This window comes from Corvus hawaiiensis, chromosome 3 (assembly GCF_020740725.1).
Source record: "Corvus hawaiiensis isolate bCorHaw1 chromosome 3, bCorHaw1.pri.cur, whole genome shotgun sequence".
Taxonomy (NCBI): Eukaryota; Metazoa; Chordata; class Aves; order Passeriformes; family Corvidae; genus Corvus; species Corvus hawaiiensis.
Window position 1 is genome coordinate 115,570,698 of NC_063215.1, and position 9,136 is coordinate 115,579,833.

Consider the following 9,136-nt stretch of genomic DNA (forward strand, 5'->3'; position numbering starts at 1 on the left):
GCATGCATGGCATGTCTCCCTTGTGGCAGTCAGTCCCGAGGCAGGGCTGCGGTGAGGACACAGTGAGCTCTCTCCTCCTTGCTCTGACACCTGGGCTGGCAGCGATGACACGGTGACTTGGGCGAGCTGATGCTGCCTGTGCCATCACCGGCTTGAGCCCATCTGGGCAGCACCATGGGAAGAGCTTGCTCTGCTGGTGGGCTCAGTGATGACCTTGAGACTGCTTGGAACATGGTGCTAAAAATGCCAAGGTTGTGGGTTTGATCCTGTGTGGGCCATTTGATGATCCTTGTGAGTCCCTTCCAACTCAGGATATTCTGTGACTCTGTGATGGGATACTTCGTACACAGCGGGAAGCTTTGGCTGAGAAGTCAGTGCTACCAAGGCCTGGGGAACAGGTTCCTGCTGGCAGATACCCAGGCTAATCCTCACTCTCTCAAAGGATCAGCACACAGGCATCTGTTTCCCTGGCCCAATTCAAAACCCCAGTGATGGGGGGTTTAGCAGCCGTCAGAGAGCTTCAGTCACAGCCAAAGAGCCACCACCCTTCAAGTCTCACTTTGTACCACCTCCCCTTGTGGTTAAATGCAGAACATCACGAATAAAAATCTCTCCTTGCCTCTCTCCAATCCGTGGTCCTGCAGGAGACAGAGAGGAGGAACACTCTGACCTCAGAAGTTTTGCAGAAGATTTGTACACCTACAAAATCCCTCCCTTTCTGACTCTGAAATTGGAGCCAGCAAAATCACACAAAAGGTTGACTTTTGTTTGTCCTGTCTTCAGTTTGAATAATTTCCAGCATTAATGGGTTCTTAAAATTGGTATGGTTGGAGAAGTAGATGGATATGTCCCACCAGCAGACCACTCCCAGGAATTGCTGGTGAGCCCTTCTCAGCCAATTTCCAGAGCACCAACCACCCATGGACACTATGCTGGGGGTTTCTGGTTTCAGGGCTTTGGGGCTTTTTTTTGTATCCAGACCCTCCCTACTTTTCCCCAGTTCCAAAGGCTTTTCCCAAGGCTTGCTCCTTGCAGTAGGCACTGTCTCCTGCCTTTCCTATTTACAGCTAAATGACACAAAACTCATGCATGTAATTACTGCGGAGAGCTCAATGCTTCCAGCAAGAGTGGTAAACACTGGGCAAAGGATGCAGGAGTTTTTAAGGAGAATCTGATAAAAAGAAAGGCAGAACAACCTTATATGAAGAGCCAATTGTTTTCTTTCAGGGAATAAGACTAAAAAGTGTGTATTTTTTTACTGTGCTCATGATAACAAAATCCATCCTTCACTGCCCTGAATGCTGGGGCTTAGGGAAAGAGCCAGTGAAGATTTTTTGTTTTCTTGTAATTCAAAGGACGTGGGTAGACAAAAAGGATTTTCTAAACTTGGCTCGTGCTGTAGGTACACAGATGTATAACAAAATAGGTGACAGATTTGCCCAGCTCATTTCAAGCAGCAATATGGATATTTTCCTTACTAATTGCATCATTAGCTAGTCCGCCCTCAAATTTACAGGACTTGTGATCAAATTACTACTGTGATAATCAGCTATGTGATCTTTTCCAACTCTGCAGAACAGTTCTCTTGCCCTCTTCGTGCCTCTGCTTTCCCATTACAGAGGTGATAATTTCCTTTTTCTTTTTTCTTTTCCTCTGAAAACAGGAGGCTAACCTCAGGGAAATTACACTTTTTTTTGACAGAAGATAGTGCATCAGACAAACTATTTGTGGGTATTAAGTAAGTGCAACTTCAAGACATATGTGCTGTTTCTCTTGTTTTTCATCCAAAGGATAATGAATCCTCAGGTCCTTTTTTTAAAGTTTATAAATAAGGTTTGGAAGTGCATTGAGCATGAGGGGACTCATCATTCTAATGCTGTGCTGCAGTGCCAAGACCAGGCTGGTAAATTAAACCTCCTTTCATCAGTCCAGGAGAGGGAATCTGCTGCTGAGTTATCTCCCATCCTCTTTGTAGGACAGATTACAGGGAGAAAAGGGCAGCCTGCCAGGGAGGGATGGCTCTTACTCTTTGAAATCATGAGTGACCTGTCACCAGCGTTTCTTTTTTCCCATTTGCTCTGAATTTCAGTCGCTTCTTGGCCTCATTAGAAGACTCCAGGGGCTGTTTTGGGACTGTGGTTGGTGGAAAATTGAACCAGACCCAATGAATATTCAATTAAAACAAATGAATCACAGAAAAGCCCACAATACAATTAAACCTGAAGATAACTCAGTGGCTGTGAGGAAGCCAGCGGTGTTGCAGCAATGCAGCCGCTGCTGCAGGATGGATTTGGGAGCACTGAGAGAGTAGGAATTCATTTTTCCCCTTTTTTTCAGCATGACTTCTCCTCCTGGGTAACACCAGCCGTTGTCCTGATGCAAGGACATGCGAGCCATCCAGCAAGGTCAGCTGTCCCTCCCTCCTAAGGGCCTGAGGGAAGGAGCAGCAAGGAGCCCACACAGCATGAGCGGGACGGGGAGAGCAGGAGAGCCAATGCTCTCAGTGCTGATGGTGGCAGCTGAGCCACTTGTTACTTTTGCAGCATTTTATCTGCCCACTCTGCCCATGAAATGGTCAATGGCAAGCTGGGATCAACCCTGGTTGCTCTGGAGCTGACTCCATCTAAGTAATTCTCTGAGTTGCCCCAAGAGGAGCTCCAAAGCTAAACCTTACCTGCAGCCAGAGTTAAGGGTTTTTCCTTCCTGAGAATTCAGAGAGCAACAAGGCAGTGAGATTTTTCCTGTGGTTTGTCACTGATATTTGGCCATGACCAACCTGCCCCTGTCATGCTGCACACGGCTAGAGGCGTGTGAAGTACACAGCTCCCCACAGCCCATCCTGATCTTCAAGAACACGTTTGTGCTGAACATGCCCATGAACATGAGACCTGTCTGGGGGTCATCCAGTGCTGGTCTTGCACTCCCTGGCCTGGATTTGGCCTGTGCCAACTCACTCTCAGACTGTGGTCAGACATGTGTGAGACCACTCTGGTGGAGAGGTGAAGAGGTCTCAGCTGTAGGACGCTGGCTGGGTCACGCTGCTTTCCCTCAGCACTGGCCTGCTGTAATTACTGTAGTTGTACTCTCAGGTCAAGGCAAAGGTTGTTTAAAATGTCAAACAGGCTAATTAATGCAGGTTTTCAGAGGTACTGAGTGCTCATTAATGCAGAGAATCACAGAATGGGTACGGTTGGAAGAGGCCATGGTGGGTCATGTCCCAAGAGCACCCTGGAGTCACAGAGCTGGTTAAAGGGTTGCTTTCACCTGCTGCAATCCCTTTTTGTGATGAAGCAATGGCGGCATGGATGGGTGCTTGGCAATGTCAGGAACCAGCCACAACAACCCCGCAGCAGTGCACAGGTCAGCTGGGAAAGCTGGGACAGTTTGTTGTGAAAAGCCTTTTTTGGCATCACTCAGGTGTGCCTAAATGGACAGAGAGCAGGGAGGGTGTAAACACAGAACGAGCCAATGAGGCTGTAAAATGTGCACCAGCTCCTGCTCCTCAGCTATCTCCAGCTGAGCCCTCTAAAGTGTAGACTCATCTCTGGGAATTTTTCCAGAATTATCTTTTATTTTCCCTCTACCACCAGTAGCAATAGGCACAGACAAATCAGCAGAGCCCGTGCTGTCCCCTGTTAACCAACTGATCCCAATGGGAAGTTTCCAGTTCCAACATCCTCTTTTTGGGTTCTTAGACAGTCTTGGTTCTGCAAACTACAAGCACTTAATTCTTGAAAAATGCCCTCAGCTTCACTTCTTAGCTCCCAATCTCTTACTTGTGGGAGGTCACACATTTGCCCCGGGTCTGCTTAGGCCATTTGAAGCATGCCGGGTTGTTCCCTCCCTGGGAGCAATGGCTGGGATGGGTGTGTGGCTCGGAGGGGCTGACACCGCCGCGGCAGGAGCTGGATCTGGCAGCCTGTGCCGTGCTGCTCCCTAGGCAGTGACATGTTTCCATGCACCGCTGCTCCAAAGCTAAAAGCTTGTCATAACATGTCAGGTGGCAAGGCTGAAATGCGAGTCTGACGAGACAACTCTCAGTCCAGAGCAGACAGCCTGCTCTGGGTGCTGAAGAGAGGGAGAGTCGGCATCTGAGCTACTGGGAAAAGGGCTTCGTTTGCTTAGGGCTGATCTCTCCCCTTCCTCTTGCTAGAGGAAAGCACCAGAGAAAGGAACCAGTTGGGAATTTGGAGAAATGGTAGTTTTAAAAATTGTAACCATTCATTTTCTTGGAGCTGTAAAATATTTCCATGAGCTTCAGAGTTGAGTGAACAGCAGGACAAGGTTCCCATCCATTTCCCTAAAAAAAAAAATAGAAAAAGTAAAGAACACTTGAACTCCTCAATACAGGGAAAAAGTCATTTTCCAAGTGCTAGTGCTAGGCCAGAACGTAGAGAAATCTGGGTGTTTTCCACTCCAAAAATCACATGGCCCAGCCCAGATCCCTTAGTATTTGGGGAATGTGGAAGCAAATTATTAGTGCACACTGGTTACAGGAAACAACATTGGCACAGGTTGCCCAGAGAAGCTGTGGCTGCCCCATCCCTGGAAGCATTCAAGACCAGGTTAGATGGGGCTCTGAGAAATCTGGGATAGTGAAAGGTGTTCCTGTCCATGGCAATGGGTTGGAACAAGATGTTCTTTAAGGCTCCTTCCAACCTAAAGCATTCCATGATTCTATGATTCCATGAATATTGGTTTTAAATTTTTTAGGGTCTCTCATGGGATGGCCAATTGCATGAAAGAGAGCAAGGTAGCTGGCTGTGGACATTACAAAAGGTAAGGGCAAAAGAGAAATGAGGAAGAATCCAGGCTGATGCACCTTTCCTGACACTTTCCCCTTCACAGCTTTTCCAGGGCAGTGCTCAAGTCCTGAGGGAGATGGGGAGATGCTGGTGCACATCAAGCCTGAGGTGGATGAGCACCATGGCTGTCGTCTGTATGACACTTTACCAGAGATCTTGGGTGACATGGAGCTTTCAGCTTTTCTCTGAGGGGAAAAAAAGGGTAAATAAAGAAAATAGTATCGTTTTAAATCTGCTGCAAATCAAGAGTTGCTTCAGCAGCACAACCCACATATGTGCCCTCAATAGATTATTCCAGTTTCATACCCTTTAGGCAACTTGTCCACATACCAGCACTAGCAAGGAAAAATCCTTCAAAAGCTTTTTTTCTATTTTTATCCTCTGAGTGTCCAACTCTTTTTGCTAAATCTCTACAGTTTGGAGCTCAAATTACCATTTCTGACCAGTGCAGAGACAAATGATGAAATATTCATGAGTTATTCTTACTCTTCATCTTACAGAAGCACCAGCCAGCACTAAATTTGCATGACCTAACCAAGGAAGACATTTCAGAGAAAAGCACTTTCTGTAGCGATACTGAAAACTTCTATATATTGAGGTAAAACCATCAAGTTTCTGCCCTCCCTGGTGCAGAGTCACACGTTGTTTGAAGAGCATCCCACTAAATTTTCTAAAGATGTGTAAATGTGTCATCTGGACCACAGGAGATAAAGCAGGGTTAAAACACTGAGCAAAACTGAAGTTAACAAGTACGAGGTTCATAAACCTTGCAATAGAAGCTTGCAGAAACCTTTCAAGGCTCATCCAATAATGCCCTGTGGCACTTCATTCTTCCCCCTCCTCTCAAAACTCCATCTGTCTGAGCCAGCATCAGCAGGAAATTTTGCATGGAAGCTTGCCAGTTAAAATAGCTGCTTCATCTGGCTTTCAACTGCCATTAGTTTTAGAAAGTTCTTCAAAAATATGTTAAAAATCTCTATTATTTTTTAACTATGTCCTAAGTTAGAGATGGGCCAAGTCTCGTCTGTTTGTATCTGTCTCACAAAAAGGTGATTTGTGTGTGCCTTTATATCATATATGCAAATATTTCCAATCCACGTTCTGTCCTCCTCACCTCATCCTGTACTGAAAGCTGAGAATGTTCCTGCTTGCTGGAAGTGCCCAAAAGTCCTTTTATTTATTTAAATCCATCTCACTGCTGTCTGAATTGCCCCAAAACTTCCAGATACAGCTGTCTCACAAGGCTAAGTGGACTTTACCTTTAATCCTTGCAGGGGTTAGACTTCGATATCCCTGTTCACTGGCTGACACAAAACAGGAGTTTGTCACCACGAGCTGGGGTGACAATTGACCTCAGCTCCTGGTATCTTATTTTACAAATAACCTCTTTGATATCCCTTCCCACAGCATGGCACAGGTCATGTAATGTGCCCTTAAATGCTTAAAAAAAAAATCCGTTTAATTTGACACGTGGTAGGTTTATTTTCAAGAGGATGGAGACCTCCTCAGACAAGGGCTGCCTGTGTGGGTCGAGGTGCATTTTTGTACTGTTGAGTCTTTTAGGAGATGCGTGCATGTTCCTCTACAGTGTCTTTGTAGCTTCGATGAAATTACAAGGATTGTGCTCTGTTACTGGGGTAGATCCCACCCAGAAGACTTCCAAAGTGAAAGAAACTTGACGTTCATGTGGTGAGATGTCCCGTTATATTATTTGTCCCATTATATCTGCTTCTCTTGGAAGGCTACATGGGACATTCTCATAGAATCATGGAAAGGTTTGGGTTGGAAGGGACCTTGAAGTTCATCCAGTTCCGGCCCCCTGCCATGGGCAGGGACACCTTCCATCAGGCCAGGTTGCTCAGAGCTCCATCCAGCCTGGCCTTGAACAATTCCAGGGGTGGAACATGCACAGCATCTCTAGGCCACCTGTGCTAGTGCTTTTTAGCAAGGCAAGGACACACAGAATTGCTGGAAATTGGCAGAGAAATGCAGGAAAATAAGATTCATCATATTTGGGGTTTACCAAACCTGACAGCATCTCTTTAAATTTGTAGAGCAAACATTTTCAGAGCAATAAATTTTATTTGGTGTTCTTTATTAATACAGCAGTGACTTTTCTTTCTATATTTTTAATAGTTGGGAAATGTCATTTTTGATCTACACTTTAATAATAAGTAGAATATAATTTCCCATGAAAAGTGCCAAGGAGGGTATTTATGTGAGGCTGTTCTGCCTCGGGCATTCATGAAGTATGAGATGGTGCAGCAGGTGCAGTTGTGTTATGTGTAATGATACAAATTGAATGTAAGTAATATAATTATTTGTGGTGTAACACAACGGCTGCACAAATAGTGTTCCTGGCAGTAAATGTCGCTGTTATGATAGGAAGGCACTGCTAATGCCACTAAGCATTACAATCAATTCTCGATAACATCATGTGAACCAAGCTAATAAATTGCGAATTATATGCTTCCTGCACATTTCTGCCCATGCGAGCCAGGATTTGTTTGATAATAGAGCAACAAATAATCCTGCTAGAAAAAATAGTCAGAAAAGCTGGAAGTTAACAAACCAAGAAGAATAACGTAGCACTTAAAATTAAGGATGCTCCACCCCTGGAAGTGTTCAAGGCCAGGCTGGATGGGGCTCTGAGCAACCTGGTGTAGGGGAAGGGTTTCTTGTCCATGAGGGTTGAAGCAGGATGATTTTTAAGGTCCCTCCCAAGCCAACCCATTCCCTGATTCTGTGATTCTGCTCTCCCAGCTTGCCAGCTGCACCTCTGTGAAACACAGGGCTCCTACCTGCACAAGCACGGGGTGCCCAGGCACCTCTGCCTGGACCAAAACATCCCGAGGGAGCCAAGAGGAATGACAGGCTGCCCATGCTTTGGTGGAAAGCTTCTCTTCAACCCCCCAGTTCAGGAGGTCTGGAAAAGGCTGTGAACCACAAGTCTCTAGACCGGAAAAACAGAAGAGGAATTATCCCGAGAAGTTGCATGAGCTCCCAGATAAAGCACTGGTGCTCCCTGCGGAGGGAGCGTTCGCAGCTCTCGTGGGACAGACTGAGAGGAGGGATGAGGGCTGACATAAACCTCATCATCTGCTAACAGAGAAATTGGAGAAATCACTCAAACGAGGCGGGGATTAAACTGGGACTGAGTTCTGGTGAGAGAGCTCAAGGAAATTTAGCTTACGATGATGGAGAGGAGGAGAAGATTAAAACTCAGGGCTGAGTGAGTAATGCACAACAAATGTATTCAAATGAATCTCTTCCATCGAGGCCCTTCCAGGACTCCCATCACCTCGCAATCTTTAATGCACTTACTCTGCTGGAAGGAAGACAGTGCTGCTATTTCTGTCTCTCACTTGGGGAATGGAAACACGGGGAGATTAAGTACCTTCCTCAAGGTGACCCAAAATATCTCTTCCAGAACAGGAGAATTTCAGGTCTCGGCATAGCCAGAGGAGCATTGCTCCCACCCACCTGTGAACAGCAGGTACCTCTGGGAGACACATTTGCTCCTCAGGTGTTTCCTTCAGTTGGTAGCTGTGGGCTGCACATCCCTGGTCTGGGACTCAACACCAAAGAGCCCATCAGTACCTTCCCCAGGCTCCTCTTCTCTGCTCATCCATACAATTCTGCTGAAGGCACCAGGAATTGTTTTTGAGGGTGCCAGACAGCGCAGGGTGAGGGTGACACGTGTGTGCTGGCATGTTTGGCACTCCTTTAATGACTCCAACAGGAGGTGGGAAGGGTAGAGCCACCTGCAGTAATGACAGTGTGGGGACTGTGCTGTGGGAGGGAGAGAGATACTGGGGGACCTGCCTGACAACTTGATTTGCAATGAAGTTGACTCCATTTGAATCCCACGCAGATGCATGGATCTTGTCACTGCAGGGCTGGATCCTCTTCTCCTGGGACCTGTGGTTGAAGGAAGTTTCTGGGGAGTCTCTTCCTTGTGTCTTCTGAGCTTCAGTTGGCAAAAATTTTTGAACGAGCTCCTGTGGTTATTTAATTTTAATATAAATGAATTTGCCCAGAGCTACTGGAAATTGTTCTGCTACTCCTTCCACTGCTACCAGATGGGCTCTTAGTACCCAAGAGTTTGTAATAAAAAAATCCGTCACTGATGGCAGACAAGGGGGAAGAATTCATTTTAGACTCATAGCTATAGTGCAGCTTGTCCCCAGTGCTCACACCATGTCCTAGCAGGGACCATCAGCTCTCCTGCCCTGCCAGCGAGGTGCGAAACAGCAAATGAAGTGTCCAGGCAGCACAGACTGAAGCCAGCTAGGGGAATGGTCCAACCACTTCATCACAAGCCTCCTCCT

At 46.4% G+C, this 9,136-nt stretch overlaps 1 long non-coding RNA gene across 1 annotated transcript; it reads right to left on the minus strand.

Moving 5' to 3' along the window:
* Positions 1-3,583: 3,583 nt before the first annotated feature.
* On the minus strand, positions 3,584-8,557 carry LOC125323818. The gene is made up of 3 exons (XR_007202656.1): positions 8,289-8,557; positions 4,823-4,990; positions 3,584-4,300 (listed from the first exon to the last, which is right to left on the minus strand). It is a non-coding gene; the product is annotated as an uncharacterized LOC125323818 (long non-coding RNA).
* Between the last annotated feature and the right edge of the window lie 579 nt (positions 8,558-9,136).